General features: G+C 37.6%; 1 long non-coding RNA gene and 1 pseudogene across 6 annotated transcripts in view; one reads left to right on the forward strand and one right to left on the reverse strand.

The window, feature by feature from the left end:
* Positions 1–16,647, reverse strand: part of LOC143671630 (uncharacterized) — a 247,906-nt gene that overhangs the window by 68,305 nt on the left and 162,954 nt on the right. For 5 of the 6 annotated variants that reach the window (XR_013169622.1, XR_013169623.1, XR_013169621.1 and 2 more), the window contains exon 4: positions 11,769–11,867. The exons of the other annotated variant lie outside the window; for it this stretch is intronic. This is a non-coding gene — a long non-coding RNA (uncharacterized LOC143671630). The remainder of the gene's footprint in view (positions 1–11,768; positions 11,868–16,647) is intronic. 6 annotated transcript variants of the gene reach the window in all.
* Positions 9,644–11,429, forward strand: LOC143670348 (T-complex protein 1 subunit beta-like; annotated as a pseudogene).

The following is a 16,647-nucleotide window of genomic DNA, read 5'->3' on the forward strand; positions in this document are numbered from 1 at the left end:
ACTTTTCTGCACTTGTCATTCAGTTCTTAGGTTTCTTGAGCATCTGGCATTTATTCTCCAATCAGATGCCAGCTGATTAGGCTGAAAACGATATCTCTTCCCATGGTATCTACCCTGTAATAATAGTATCTCAGTAACTTATATCTGAGGGAGGTTTGTAGCTTTCACCTAAAAGTTCCACCAGCTCTGTGAGATAGCCTGCTCATATATCTGTCTCTATCTCAGTGACAAGGAAATGGTCTGAGAGAGGTTTAAATGAACTGCCCATCAATATAGGACATGTCAGTAGTAGAACAAGGATCACAAATCTTATCTCCTCCTCCCTAGCTCAATGCTCTTTCTTAGGGGTGAATATTTTTCAACCTCTGTATTTTGACACTCAATAGGTAGTTTCAGACCATGTGGGCAGAAAAAGAGGGCAATCCCCAGGCCTTTCCCTGAGCATAAAACCACGAGCCTCACCAAATAGTTTACTATGTGCACTGAATGCTTTGGTTCATGTCTAGCCTCTCCTCTTCAACTCTAGAACACTCCACCATTCTAAATTTTAACAATCTTTCACGGTCTGGCATGAGACCTTCTCTAGGCAGCCTATCCTGACCAAACTACACCACAGTCATCAAATTCCTTAAGCACCTGAGAAGCCAGAACTCTCAATCTCAGGTAGATTTTTGGGTGGTAGTGTTCGTGTGTGTGTGGGGGGGTGCATCTATATAATGATTTTTAAGGAAAAAAGAGAATCATAACAAACTTTCAGGGTTTTAAGCAAGCTGCCAAATTTTCAGCTATGACTAGGATTAACACATTTAGTTCAATTTCTTCCACTTTCTTTCTACATCTAAAATTCTGAAAAGTGACCACTGATAATAACAGTGTTGACCTAGAGGTGCTGCAAGATCCGCAATGAAGAGAAGGCCAGTGGTCACTAGACTGTCTTCCTTAAGGAAGGACAAGTTCAGATTTTGTAGAAAGATTTATCAATTGAACCCAAATGAGGTTTCTCCTTAACCGTGTTAACTAGTTAACTAGTATTCTAGTAAAGGGAAGTGTTCATACCTACAGTCTCTAACATGGCTTGCAGAAACTACAATATTGGTGTCATTCTTTGAATGTGACACATATGCCTGTTCTATCTTTTCAAGTGTTGTCTTCTGCTTCTCTTGGGTGCTCATCCAAATAAATGCTCAGTTTAGTGTAAGCATTTAATATTTATCTGGGGCATTATCTATCACAATACTATCCAAAAGTGACCTGAGAATATCTGATAATTATATCCTTCATCCATTTGACAAGTGAAATTTATAGTGGAAGAGATCAAAGCCCTAGGACTCTAGGACTGAAATTTGCATAGGCATTTCAGAAGTGAAAAGGTCAGTGATCCAATGAGAATAGATAGTTCTGGGAAGTTCTAAAGCCCTTGTTCTAAGAAAAAGAAACTAAATGGGGTTCTCTTTTATCTTGAAGGATGATGAGATGATTTAGGATAACAAAACTCACTTCAAAGTGATGAGCTATCCCATCTGAGCTTTGGCTGCATTAAAATTAATGGTTGCAGGAACAAGAATGATAGGTGTATTAGATGCATGACTAGATAGCTACATGGAAAGCTACAAGGTTATCTTTTCATTGGAGGTAAAACTTTTATGCATGCCTTAGCAAAGTGAGGTAGTTTAACATAGGAGATCAGTTCTGAAGTCACATACCCTAAGATACACTTCAGATATCTGTCAGCCTAAAATGTTCCATAATAGTTCAGTTCAAGAAATAGTTCTCAAATATCTATTTGCCAGACCCTGTGCTAGTTACCTGAGTTGTGGAAATAATAACAACTAATTGTAATAGTCAAGACTGACCCAGAGCTTTTAATTATGTAAGACTCTCCCTGTATTGCATTCCGGTAGCTAGCAAACTAGAACAGATACTTTAGATATATCATTGCATTTCATTCTTTCTATTACCTTGTGAGGTATTATTGGCCTCACTTTAAAAAGAAAACAAGGCATAGAAAGGTTAAATAATGTTTCTAAGACTACACACCAAGAAAATGGCAGAGAAGAACCTAAACTCAGGACTACCTAATTCTAAACTCCATGATTTTAACCACTATACCATACTGCCCCAGAGACTAATAATCTTTATGAGCTTCAGAGGAGAGTGACAGATACATACATGAAGTTAAAGTTTCTAACTATTATGCCAAATGCTAAGATAGGGGCATGTCTATGGAATTGTCAGAGCACAGAGAAAGGGCTCTTGGAAAGCAGTACAGTATATGCATTAAGAGCACAGGCTCTGGAGCCAGGCTATCTGTGCTTGAAGTCTGGCTTTGCCACTTACCAATTTTGTGACCATGGGGACATTAAACTTCTGTGTGCTTCAATTTCCTCATCTGAAAAGTGGGATATAATAGAGTTGTTGTGATGATTAAAAGTGCTTAGAATAGCTGCTGGCACATAGTAAGCACTATACATGTGTTAAATAAAATAATAAGCTTAACTATGAATGGAATTACAGGAAAGGCCTTTTGAAAGGGATGATGCCTGAGTGGAGTCATAGAGGATGAAGAAGAGTTAGCCAGGTGAAGAAAGGTGCTCCAGAGGAAAGAGCATAAGCCCCAAACAAAGTATACAGCAGCACTGTCAGTGGGGATAACTACAAACAGTTTGGTAATTGTCGACCAGACTATAAAATGCAAAGAAAGAGATAGGGGTGCTCTCAAAGGAATGTAGGCTTTATTTTGTAGGCAACAAGGAGCCATGGAAAGGGTTTGTGCAGGGGAGCAATATAAGCTACTGCACATGACAGGGTGGATTTGCTAAATAATCTGCAATTTACCTAAAAAAAAAACACTTCAGCACAGTGTGAAATGCATACACAACTATATACATAGAGATGGACATGTACAAAAACATACATACTTATACATACATTCAAGGGGCAGTTAACTATTTTACCTGAAATACCCCAATAAGGAATACACTTCAGAGTACTTAGTTTGCATCTGAAAGATCCTAATTATGAGCTCACACTTCAGAGGCAACTACTGGAAAGCTTCCACCAATCTACCTAAATCTGGCATTCAAGATCTGTGGGTTAACACTACTGTCTGCCCTTGAATGAATAGGGCCAAAAAACTTGTGATCCCAGAGTGGCATTCTAGGTCTGGAAATCCACTGTGTCCCTCATCCTGACACTTGATGGGAGATTCCATTGCCTGATCTGATTATAAGTTTAGGTACAATGCTATTACTGGAGAATTTCTACATGTGCTTCAGATGAACCTTTCATGCCTAGGGTTTAATGGAGCTTGTGAGCATCAGTTACAGGACTGCATCTAACTGCTAGTAAATGCGTGCTTGGCAGAATTGTATCTAAGTCTTGATACCATTAGAACATACCACCTAGTAGGGAAATTGTGGAGGAAAGAATAAGAAACCACAGCTATCTCTGATCCCTGGAGGCTACTGATAATTCACTGAAAAGTACCTAAAGATTATGAAAGGCTGAATTGGCTCAGATGAATTTACAGCGGGATTAAAAGTACGCAAAAACAGAAGTAGGGAAACAATTTAGGAGGCTACTTAAAGTGCTTTGATCAGTAGGTGATGAAGATCTGAACTAGGGCAGGGTCAATAAATAAGAAGAGAATGTAGTACAGAAATATTTAGGAAGTAAAATCAGGAAAAATTGGCGATGAATTGGATGGTAAGGTTGAAGGAGTAGTTTGTGGTAACTTCCAGGTTTCTTGTTAGGGTGACTGGGTAAACAGTGACCACACTCAATGAGGTAGGGGACAGTATAATAACAACAGGAAGAGGAAGTTTGGTGGTTGGGGCAGAGGAAAGTATTTTAATTATGTTTTTGATATGTTGACCTTAATATCTCCATGATGTCCAGCAAGTATTTACATAATACAGGTCTAAAGCTCAGGGGAAAGGCCAAGGCTAGAAATATAGATGGGGCATCATCAGCATACAGAGACTACATAATATATTAAGATTAGATAAATCCTACATAATACAAAATCAGTAGGTGATATATTAAAGTATTTATCAAGAAACAACAAGATGAAAGGCATCTAAATTGAAAAGGAAGAAGCAAACTTTCACTGTCTGCATATGACATGATCCTATATGTAGAAAATCCCAAATAAACTATAGCACAGCTACAAGGGCTAATAAATTTTAAAAAAGTGGCAGGATACAAGATCAACACACAAAAATCAGTAGTGTTTCTATACACTAGTAATGAGCAACCTGAGGAGGAAATCAAGAAAAAATCCATTTACAATAGCAACCAAAAGAATCAAATATTTAGGAATATATTTAACCAAGGACATAAAAGACCTACAAACAGAAAATTACAAAAAAAAAAAGCTAAAAGAAATCAAGGAAGACCTAAATAAATGGAAGAATATGCTGTGTTCCTGGATTGAAAGAATAAATAAAGTTAAGATGTCAGTTCTACCCAAATTGACTTAAAGATTCAATGCAGTACCAATTAAAATCCCAACAACTTACTTTGCAAAAATAGAAAAAATAACCAAATTTATTTGGATGGGGAGGGTGCCCAAAGTAGAAAAAAATATATCGAGAAAGAGGAATGAAGAGAGAGGTCTCACATTACCTGACTTTAAAGTGTATTACGAAGCTGCAATGGTCAAAATAGCACAGTGCTGTCATAAAGGCAGATATACTGACCAATGGAATCTAATTGAATGCTCAGAAATAGACCCTCTCATCTATGGACAGTTGATCTGTGATAAGGTGGTCAAGTCAATTCAACTGGGACAGAGCTGCCTCTTTAATAAATTGTGTTTTGGTAAACTCACTGCCCTCCCCGCTATGTAGGACATGACTCCCTGGCAATGTGGGACATGATTCCTGGTGATGAGCCTGAACCTGGCATCATGGGATTAAGAAAGCCTTCTTGACCAAAAGGGGGAAGAGAGAAATGAAACTAAATAAAGTTTCAGTGGCTGAGACGTCTCAAATAGAGTTGAGAGGTCATTCTGGAGATTATCCTTATGCATTATATAGATATCATTCTTTAGTTTTTAGTGTATTATAATAACTAGAAGGAAATACTAGAAATACTGGAATAGCTAGAAGGAAAATGTTGAACGGTAATTAGTAGCCTTGATTCTTGAAGATGACTGTCTAACTAGATAACTTTTAAGGTGTGACTTTGTGATCATGAAAACCTTGTGACTGACATGCCCATCATCCAGTGTATGGACAGATGAGTAATAAAGACAAAAAAATAAATAAATAATGGGGAAGAGTTAAAGGGGTACAGCATGTTTTGGGTGTTCTTTTTTAACATTTTAAAATATAAAATAGAACATATATACATAAAAGCATTTATAACAAAGTACACTGTAACAAGTAACTATAGAACAGATTTCAGACTTTGGCATTGCCTACAGTTCCACATTTAGGTTTTTTCCTTCTAGCTGCTCCAAGACACGGTACTGAAGGAAATATCAATATAATGATTCAGCAGTCAGACTCATTTGTTAAATCCTATCTTCTCTGTTATAACTCTTCCTCCTCCTTTGATCCATCTCATTCTTTAGGGTTATTTGGGCTATGCCCATTCTAACATTTTCATGTTGCAAAGAGCTGTCAATAATATGGGATGGGGGATAGAATCGGCTAACATTCTTGCAGAGGTTGGCCATCTGGATTTCAGGATTTATCTGGCCTTGGAACCCATCTGGAGATGTAGGTTTCTGAAAAGTAATCTTAGTGTGTGAAACTTTTCTAGAATCTCAAATAAAGCCCTTGGTCTTCTTTAGGGTTGACAGGGATGTTGACTGCTGTTTGGCAAACCATGGCAATTATCAATATCTTGCTGAAGTTCGTGTAAGAGTAGCCTCCTGAATAGCCTCTCAACTCTATTTGAACTCTCTTAGGCACTGATACCTTAGTTTATACATTTCTTTTCCCCTTTTGATCAGGAAGGCATTGTCGATCCCATGGTGCCAGGGCCAGGCTCATCCCTGGAAGTCATGTACCATGTAGTGGGGAGGGAAATTATTTTACTTGCAGAGCTGGGTTTAGAGAGAGAAATGCCTCCTCTGAACAACAAAAGAGGTTTTCCGGAAGTAACTTTCAGGCATAAGTATAGGCAGACTTAGTTTCTCCATTACAGAAATAGGCTCCACAAGAGCAAGGCTCAAGATCAAAGGCTTGGCCTACTGACATGGGAGTCCCTAATGTTTGAGACTGTTTCAGGGTTTTCCATGGTGGTAAAGCTTCATAGTCCATATTTTTTCTCCCATCCTTCAAGGGACTTTGCCACTACTTTTTAATTATCTGACCAACACACTCTGGGATATATCCAGGTATTAAATTAAGCTATATAGAATTTCAAGTCCTCATTCCCATTCTGAGCTCCAAGTGTTTGGGTTGTTTAAATGAGGTATCTGGACAGGTTGATTTAGATTGTGAATTATAAAAAATTTAGGCTTGGATAATCTAAACCTCTCTACCTTTGGTCTTATAGAGTAGGTGAGGTTCTAAAATACTGACAATGTCATCCTTACCCCTGTATTCTGATTTACCTTAGTCCCAACCAGATCTGCTTTGTTTTTATCTCTAATCAAAGCCTGATATCTTTTTTTTGCTTCTTTAACAGTTGTTGCATGTGGCAATGATGACTTTCAGAGCTATAGAACTCCAACTCTGAGTCTCAGGTGTCACACAGGTATCCAAAGTTCAGGTAAATACCAGGTTATACACATATAGTACACAATTTCAGAATCTAGAAAAAAAACTTACAAACTCAGGAATAAATGGGACTGCTCTAAGAGCTTACAATCCAGGCCCCAATTTTCTTATAAGTATTTTCTAAAAGAGATCATACAATCTAATCTTGTTCTTTTGTTTTTGGCTTATTTTACACCACATAATGTCCCCAAGGTTTCATTCATCTTGTTGCATGTCTCGGAACTTTCTTCCTTTCCGTAGCTATACAATATTCCATCATATGGATACACCACAGTTCACCATTTTAGTTCTCAATGTATCCTTCAGCCATCTCCTTCCATTGAGCATCTTGTATAATATCCAGTCAACAACACGTCTCACATTATCCTCACTTAGTGATACAACCATCATAACTATCAATTTTACACAATTTTCATTGCTTCAAAGAGAAAAATAATCAATAAACACACACTCACCAAATAGAAAATCCAAATCTTCCCTTAATTCTTATCCTTCCTTCCCCTCATCCCCCACAATTATTTACATCTGGTATTGCTGTCGTACAGTTGATGTCTTCCTTTTAAATATAGATCTTAGCCTGCAATAGTAGCTCCCCCATTATTTACTGTTTGTACAAATTCATACCTTTGAATTAATTCATGCGAGAACTTATTCATATTTGTATTCATTAATCGTTGGAATACATGGCTCTATACACCCCCTTTCAATCAAGTTCACCTTCAGTATGGCAATAAAACTTATAGACCCACTAATGAATTGCCTTCACTTCTGTCCATTCCTTTACATTTAAGTTCAACTTTATTAGCTAACCAGTCATCTATCTTTAGCGCTTCTGTGTACATGGATGTTCTTTTTTTTTTTTTTTTTTTGAGTAATGAAAATTTTCAAAAATTGATTGTGGTGATGAATGTACAACTATATAATGATACTATGAACTACTGATTGTACACTTCACATGAGTATAGGGTAGTGAATATATCTCAACAGAATTGCATAAAAAATGATTGTGCACATACACACATAAATAAATCATGCTTGGAGAACTGCCTATCCATATCCAGAAGAATGAAAGAGGACCCTTATCTCATACCTTATACAAAAATTAACTAAAAATGGATGAAAGACCTAAATATTAAAGACCATAAAATATTTAGAAGAAAATGTAGGGAAACTTCTTAAAGATCTTGTGATAGGAAGTGGTTTCTTAGACTTTACACCCAAAGTGCAAGCAATGAAAGAAGAAACAGACAAATGGGATCTCCTCAAAACTGAACACTTCTGTGCATCAAAGAACTTTTTCAGGAGAGTAAAAAGGCAGAGACAATATTTAGAAACCACATAGCATATAAGAGTTTAATATTCAGAATATATAAAGAGATCCTACAATTCAACAACAAAAAGACAAACAATACAATTAAAAAATGAGCAAAAGACATGGGCAGACACTTTTCTGAAGAGGAAATGAAAATGGCTCAAAAACATAAGAAAAGATGCTCAAGTTCACTGGGTATTAGGGAAATCAAAATCACAATGAGATATCATCTCACACCTACCAGAATGGCCATGATAAAATAAAAATCAGAAAACTATAAGTGCTAGACAGGATGTGGAGAAAGAGGTACACTTATTCACTGATGGTGGGAAAGAAGAGTTGTGCAATTGCTCTGGAAGGCAGTTTAGTGGTTCCTCAGGAAGCTGAGGATAGAACTGACATATGATCCAGCAGCACCATTATTAGGTACATATTCAGAGGACCTGAAGGCATGGACACAACGGACATCTGCACAGCGATGTTTATAGTGGCATTATTCATGATTGCCAAGAGATGAAAACAGCTCAGATGTCCATCAACGAAATAGTGGATTAACAAACTGTGGTATATATATGAAGGAATATTATGCAAGACAGAATGAATGTAAGGACAGAATGAAGTCATGATGCATGCAACAATGTGGATGAACCTTGAGGACAGTATGCTGAGTGAAATTAGCAAGATACAAAAGGACAAATACCGTATGGTCTAACGAATATGAACTAACAATAATAAACAAACTTAGAGTTAAAGTTGAAAACACAGGTTTCCAGGAAATAGAAAGAGGGTAGAGATTAGGCATTTGATGATGAAGGAGTGCAGAATATTCAATAGGACTGATTGTAAAGATTCAGAAATGGATAGTACTATATTATTTGATGGCAGCACAATATTGTAAGTATAACGAACAAAGCCGAGTGTGAGCATGGTTGAAAGAGCATGGCTAGGGGCATGTATGACACCAAAAGAAAGATAGAGGATTAAACTGGGGTGGTATAACAGAGAAAAACCTAAAGTGGACAATGATGGTGATTAAATGTACACAAATAAGAAATTTTTTACATGAGAAAGAACAAATGAATGTCAACACTGCGAGGTGTTGAAAATGGAATAGTCTGTGGAAAAATACAATCAATGCAAACTAGGGACTATAGTTAAAGCAAACTTGTAATACGCTTCCATTAATTGTAACAAAGGCAATTTACCAAAGCCAAATGTTAATAAGAGGGGAATATAAGGAGGGGTATTCTTGGTGCTGTTGTTTCTCCTTTTTATTTTTTTCTTCTTTTTTTTCCTTTTCTTCCTTCTTTTGGAAGAAATAGAAATGTCCTCATATAGATTTTGGTGGTGAATGCATAAGAAGCCATTGGTTGTTTACTTAGGATGGATTGTATGATGCGTGAACAAAACTGTTTAAAAAATAAACACAGGGGTACATGGTGGTTCCGTGGTAGAATGCCCACCTTTCATGCAGGAGACCCAGGTTCAATTCCCGGACCACGCATCTAAATAAATAAATAAATAAATAAATAAAGTAAAAAAGAATAAAAAGAGGAGCTGTGAAGGAAATAGTAGGTGTACTGAACTCCTTGGAGCCATGGTGTCCCTTTCCCTTGTACCCATTAACATCTTCAAGACTGGAGCTGATGAAGAGAGAGCAGAGACAGATCATCTGTCTTCTTTCATTGGTGCCATCGCAATTGGAGATTAAGTAAAGAGCACCTTGGGACCCAAGGGCATGGATAAAATTCTTTTAAGTAGTGGATGAGATGCCTCTCTTACATAATCAATGATGGTGCAACTATTCTAAAAAACACTGGTGTTGACAACCCACAGCCTAAGTTTTAGGTGGTATGACCCGAGTTCAAGATGATGAAGTTGGTGATGGCACTACCTCTGTTACTGCTTTAGCAGCAAATTATTAAGGGAAGCAGAAACTTTAATTGTAAAAAAAGATTCATCTACAAACTATCATTGTGGGTTTGAGAGACGCTACAAACACAGCAAGGGAGGCTCTGTTGAGTTCTGCTGTTGACCATGGCTCCGATGAAGTTAAATTCTGTCAAAATTTAATGAACACTGCAGGAAGGACATTATCTTCAAAATTTCTCATCTATCACAAAGACCACTTTACTAAGTTAGCTGTAGAAGCTGTTTTTGACAGAAAAGTTCTGGTAATCTAGAGGCAATTCATGTCATCAAGAAGCTAGGAGGAAGTCTGGTAGATTATTTAGATGAAGGCTTTCTGTTGGATAAAAAAAATGGAGTTTTTTTTTTTTAAGTTTCAATATTTTATTAAAATAGCATATTCAACCACTGTTAACCAAGAACACCTTAACTTTGTTTTGTTTTTGTTTCTGCCAGAAAATGCAGCACAATGAAGTAGTTAATCAACCAAAGCAAAGTGAAAATGCTAAAATTCTCATCGCAAATACTGGAATGGATTCAGACAAAATAAAGATACTTGGTTCCTGTGTAAGAGTTGACTCTACAGCGAAGGCTGCAGAAATAGAACATGCAGAAAAGGAAAAAATGAAGGAGAAAGTTGAACATATTCTTAAGCAAGGAAGAAATTGCTTTAATAACAGGCAATTAATTTATAATTACCCTGAACAGCTCTTTGGTGCTGGTGTCATGGCTACTGAGCATGTAGATTTTGCAGGTGTGGAACGCCTAGGTCTTGTCACAGGTGGTTGAAATTGCCTCTACTTTTGATCACCCAGAACTTGTAAAGCTGAGAAACTGCAAGCTTACCGAGGAAGTCATGATTGGAGAATACAAACTCATTCACTCTTCTGGGTAATTCTTGGTTCTTGTACCACTGTTCTGCATGGTGCCGCTCAGCTAATTTTAGATGAAGCATGATGCTCTTTAAGTTCTTGCCCGAACTGTAAAGGATTCTAGAACAGTGTATGGAGGAGGCTGTTCTGAGATGCTGATGGCTCATGCTGTTACAAAGCTTGCCAGTAGAACACCAGGCAAAGAAGCTGTTGAAACAGAGTCTTATGCCAAGGCACTGAGAATGTTGCCAACCATCATAGCTGACAATGCAAGTCATGACAACACAGATCTAGTGGCATAGCCTTGAGCTGCCCACAATGAAGGCAAAATAACTGCTGGACTGGATATGAAAGAAGGTACCATTGGAGATATGGCAGTACTGGGTATAATAGAAAGTTTCCAAGTCAAGTAACAAGTTCTTCTGAGTGCAGCAGAAGCAGCAGAGGTAATTCTACATGTGGATAACATTATCAAAGCAGCACCAAGGAAACGTGTCCAAGATCACCACCCCTGTTAAGCATTCCCATATGTTGAGCTCTGGACCAGTTCATAGCAAAGTTATGTTTGAAAGGCTTCAACCTCTTAATTAAGACTGTGGAAACAAAGTTTATCTGAGGACAATACATCCTTAAGTTTTTGGATATTTAGCTGACCTTGTATTTTAACATGGGTCTGATTTTTTTTTAACTTTTTAAATTGTATAATATAACATATATACAAAACAAAGAAAGAAAAAAGCAATAGTTTTCAGAGCCATGTAGTCCTCAACAAGTAGTTAGAGGACAGATCCCAGAGTTTGTCAGAGGCTACCATACCATCCTCTCAGATTTTTCCTTCTAGCCACTCCAGAATATAGGAGGTTAGAAGGAACAAATACTTTTTATTATGACAATCGACTTTTTTTTTTTATGAAAAATAACATATATACAAAAAAGCAATACCTTTCAAAGCACAGCACAACAGTTAGTTGCAGAACAGACTTCAGAGTTTGGTATGCGTTACAACTCCACAATCTTCTAGCTCCTCTAAGATTAAGAAGACTGAAAGAAATATGAATTTAATGATTCAGTAACCACATGCATTTGTTAAACCCTACCTTCTCTGTATAACTCCACCATCACCTTTGATCTTTCTATAACATGGGTCTAATTTATTTGCTGTTTCATTTTCCATAAAAGCCAGCTGTTTTCTTGAATACTGTGCATTAAAATAAAAGTTTGAACAGTTAAAATAAATAAATAAATAAATAGAAAGATAGAACTGCTAGAAAGATATGGAGAGTGAGATGTACCTATTCACTGTGAGGAGAGAAGCAGAATGGTACAGCCCTTCTGGAGGGCAGTGTGGTGGTTCCACAGGAGGCTAAGTATAGGGTTGACATATGATCCTGCAACCCATAAATAGAACTGAAAGTAGGGACAGGAATGGATATTTGCACACTGGTGTCATGGTGGCATGACATGGTCACAGTTTGCAATGGATGGAGGAGCATCAACTGTGAATGGGAGGGTGACCATGTTGAATGAAATAAGCCAGAAATGAAAGACAAATATTTTAAGGCTTCACTAGTATAGATTAACTATAATGTGCAAATTCTGATAATTGAATTTGAGAGCAAACAACGATTGGCAAACAACGATTAAGGAGTACATAATGTTAAAATAAATCTCATTGCAAAAGTTCCTAGATTGTAAGTTCTTACAGCAGTCACATTTATTCCTGAGTTTTAACTGTTATTTCTAAATTCTGAGATGCTGAGCTCTTTGTGTATGACCTGGAAGTTCCCTGGAACTTTGGGTATCTGTGTGACACCTGAGACTCAGAGTTAGAGTTCTGCAGCTATGAAAGTCAGCATTATTCCAAAGACCAACTGTTAAGCTGAAAAAGATATCAGACTTCAATTTGAGATATGAATGAAGCTGATCTGGTTAGGACTAAGGCAAATCAGAATACAGGGGAAATGATGATATTGACTGTGTTTTAATTTCAACTTCTGTGTGACACCAAAAGAAGGGATGTTTATTTAGTACAAAATGTACATTTTCTGTAGCACACTATCTAATTTAACCTGTATGGTCAGTTTATTCAAACAACCTAATTACGTGGAACCTTGAATAAGGAATGAGATCTTGTTATTTTGTACAGGTTAATGTAATATCCTGATACATCTCAGAATAATCTAGGCAGAAAATAAAGAAGTACTTACAAAGTTCCCTTGAGCGACTGGGGAAAAATGTGGAAATAGCAAACCTCCCCACCAGGAAAATTCCTGATATTCTCGTAAGCATTAGGGATTACCAATTTAACAAGCCAAGCCCTTGATCCTGGGGCTTGCCCTTATGAAACTTACTCCTGCAAAGAAGAAGCTAAGGATACTTATAATCCCTAAAGAACCTCTTTCACTACTCAGTTGTGGTCTCTCTCTCTAAGCCAACTCTGCCAATAAACTCACTAACTCCCAGGGATGAGCCCGGTCCTGATATCATGGGATTGAGAAAGCCTTCTTGAACAAAAGGGGAAAGAGAAATGAAACCAAATAAAGTTTCAGTGGCTAAGAGATTTCAAATAGAGTCAAGACCTCATTCAGGATGCTATTCTTATGCATTATATAGATACTCCATTTTAGTTTCTAGTATATTAGAATAGCTAGAAGGAAATACCTGAAACTGTTAACTATAATCCAGTAGACGGATTCTTGATGATGACTGTATAACTATATAGTGTTTATCATGTGACTGTGTGATTGTGAAAACCCTGTGACTGAAACTCTTTATCCAGTGTATGGACAGATGAGTAAAGACAAAACAATTGATAATAGGGGGAAATATGGGGCATGGGATGTTTTGGGTGTTCTTTTTTATTTTTATTATTTTTGTATTAAAGTAATGGAAATATTCTAAAATTGACTGTAGTGATGAATACACAACTAAAAGGTGATACTCTGAGCCACTGATTGTATACTTTGGATGGATTATTTGGTATATGAATATATTTCAATAAAATTGCATTAAAAAAAAGAAATGACACAGGAAGATGTGCACATTCTCTTAAATGACCGAGGTAAACACAATAGGAAACACTTCAATAAGAGTGATTGCCTCCGGGAAGTAGGAAAGGGGAGAGTAAAGGCATTTTTCATTATCATTGTAATTCTTTGGCATTGTTTTTTATCTTTAATTATGTCTATGTATTACTTGGATAGAAACAAAAGCTTAAAAAAATTTTTTTAAGTGAATGAGATCACTCAGGGAGAGTTTGAGGAGTTGGTAGAAGAAGAGGTGCCTTCGGGGAAAGGTTGCAAGAAAGAATAAACCTCTAAAAATAAGTTAAGTAATAAAAAGAAAAAGTTATTTCAAGGATACAAGAGAATCACACAGAAGTGCAATGGAGTAGGCAGAGCAGCACCTCACCAAAACTAGAAAATTGCCTAGGTTTCCTCTTCTGTGCTCTTTCTCATCATTTCCATCTTTCTCTCTCATTTCCTCTCACATCTCTTCCCCTCTCTTCCTCATTCTCCTGCTAATCCATCTCTCTCTCTGGCTCATGATCTCTTTTCTCTGCTTCTCTATGAGTATTGGTTTTATTTCCACCCTATCTGCTCTATGCAGAGCAGTGTTTTCTAGTCACTCATCCACTCTCACCTGGCCAAAATGGTAGCTTTAGCCTCTGAGTCCATGTGACCTCTCAGCCTATTCCCTATAGCCAACTTCCTTTGTCTCGCAATATTACTGGGAGAGAGAATGGACTCCCCCAGGTCAGGCATCCACCTCCAGTTACAAGTCCATTTCTAGTCCAACTGGCTGTGTCCTAGAGGAAGACCACACTTTCATGAGAGGATAAAGGTTGTGAAAGATTACAAACAAGGTGATTGAAGCTGGGTAGTCACCCCCAAAATACCTACTATCAAATTAGATCCAGGAGGAATAGTAAGAGGAGCAGAAGAATCTGAAAAGAATGGTTTAATAAAAGCCAGAGAACGGTTTCAAGCAGTGATTGAGTGAATGGTGTTAAATGCTGCATAGTAAGATCACTTAAAGACTAAAATGTGTCATTGGGTTTTACATTGGGTTCAACAGAAAGTCAGGAAGCAGAGCATCAAATACAGACTATTCTTTCAAGGCACTTGGTTGACAGAGGAAGGTAAAAGAAAGGACAATATCTGAAAGCACACCAGGTAATAAGTTTTTATTAAGACAAAATATAGCATTTGTTGATGTTACAAATATGGCAGAGAATAAAAGGGAAGGACAAGGAATTAGAAGAGATAGCCATCTGAAAAGGTTGGCTTTGAAATGGAAGATGGTGTGATGGTGAAGTTGTATGTACCCCAGAAAAGATCATATTCTTCCATTCTTGTGAGTTTAGACTTACTGGAGGTGGGACCTTTTGATTAGGATATTTCAATTGAAATGTTGCATGCTTCATTCAAGGTGGGTCTTAATCCTCTTACTGTAGTCCTTTATAAGAGGATAAAGAGAGAGAAAGCAGAAAAAAAAGCCAGAGAAGCTCAGAGAGAAAAGCCAGAGAAGCTTAGAGATAAGGGCACACAGAAGCTAAGAGAGGCAGAAACTAAAAGAGAGAAACAAGCAAAAGCTCAGAGAGGAAGCCATGAAGTCAGAAGCTGGAAACAATGAAAGCCAGGAGAGACCAGCAGACATACCATGTGACAGAGAAGTTGAGGATGCTGACAGCCTGTCTTCAGAGTCCAGATATCATCATGTTAATGCCTTGATTTGGACATATTCATGGCCTCAGAATTGTAAACCTGTATGCTAATAAATTCCAATTGTAAAAGCCAACCCATTTATGGTATATTGCATTTGGTCTGCTTTAGCAAATTAAAACAGAGGGATGCATTATCCTCTGAGACAGAAAAACCTGCAGTTACAATTTTTCAGTTCAGAGTTAGTCTTATATTTGCTAAACAAACCAACCCTGATCCTAGAGCTACTCTTATTTTTTGTTTTGTTTTGTTTTTTTGTTTCCCATGGGCAGGCTCTGGGAATCAAACCTGGGTCTCCGGGTCAGCAGGTGAGAATTCTTGCCACTGAGCCACCATTGCACCACCCCCTAGAGCTACTCTTACTAGAAAAAAAGAGGGCCAAGGAGAGAAATTAGGAGAATGCCAACATTTAACAATGAATGTGAGAATCAACTCCAGAACTGATCATTTGAGGTGAATGTTTAGGTTGCACCTAGCTATCCCATATCCATTTATATGGCTCTGGCTCCATTCCCCTTCACTTAATACATGTCCCAGGAATGCCAACTAATAACACTTGGCAAATCATAACTAGAAAGTCTCTAACAATAAAATTATACATCATATCCTGGAAAGAGAAAAGAATGGGAATTAGGAGAACATCTTCTCTCTCTGGGTCTCTGTTACCACATATATAAAAGTGAAGTGGGGCAGGCAATGGTGGCTCAGTGGTAGAGTTCTTGCCTGCTGTGCTGGAGCCCTGGGTTCAATTCCTGGTGCCTGCCCAGGAAAAAAAAAGTGAAGTGGGGCGGGCCACAGTGGCTCAGCAGGCAGAGTTCTTGCCTGCCATGCCGGAGACCTGGGTTTGATTCCCGGTACCTGCACATGCAAAAAGAAAAAAGAAAAAAAAAGTGAAGTGGCATGCCTCAGGAAATTTTATGTTGTACACATATTACCACAATTTAAAACAGAGAGAGAGACTAAAGAGATGATGGCAATTAAGTGCAGTATATGATTCTAGACTGGATCTAATAATGCAGGAGAAAATGCCCAAAAGGACATTATAGGGACCTAAGGGGAAAAATGGAATACAGACTGAAAGATTTATATCAACATTA

The sequence above is a fragment of the Tamandua tetradactyla genome, chromosome X (assembly GCF_023851605.1).
Source record: "Tamandua tetradactyla isolate mTamTet1 chromosome X, mTamTet1.pri, whole genome shotgun sequence".
NCBI lineage: Eukaryota > Metazoa > Chordata > Mammalia > Pilosa > Myrmecophagidae > Tamandua > Tamandua tetradactyla.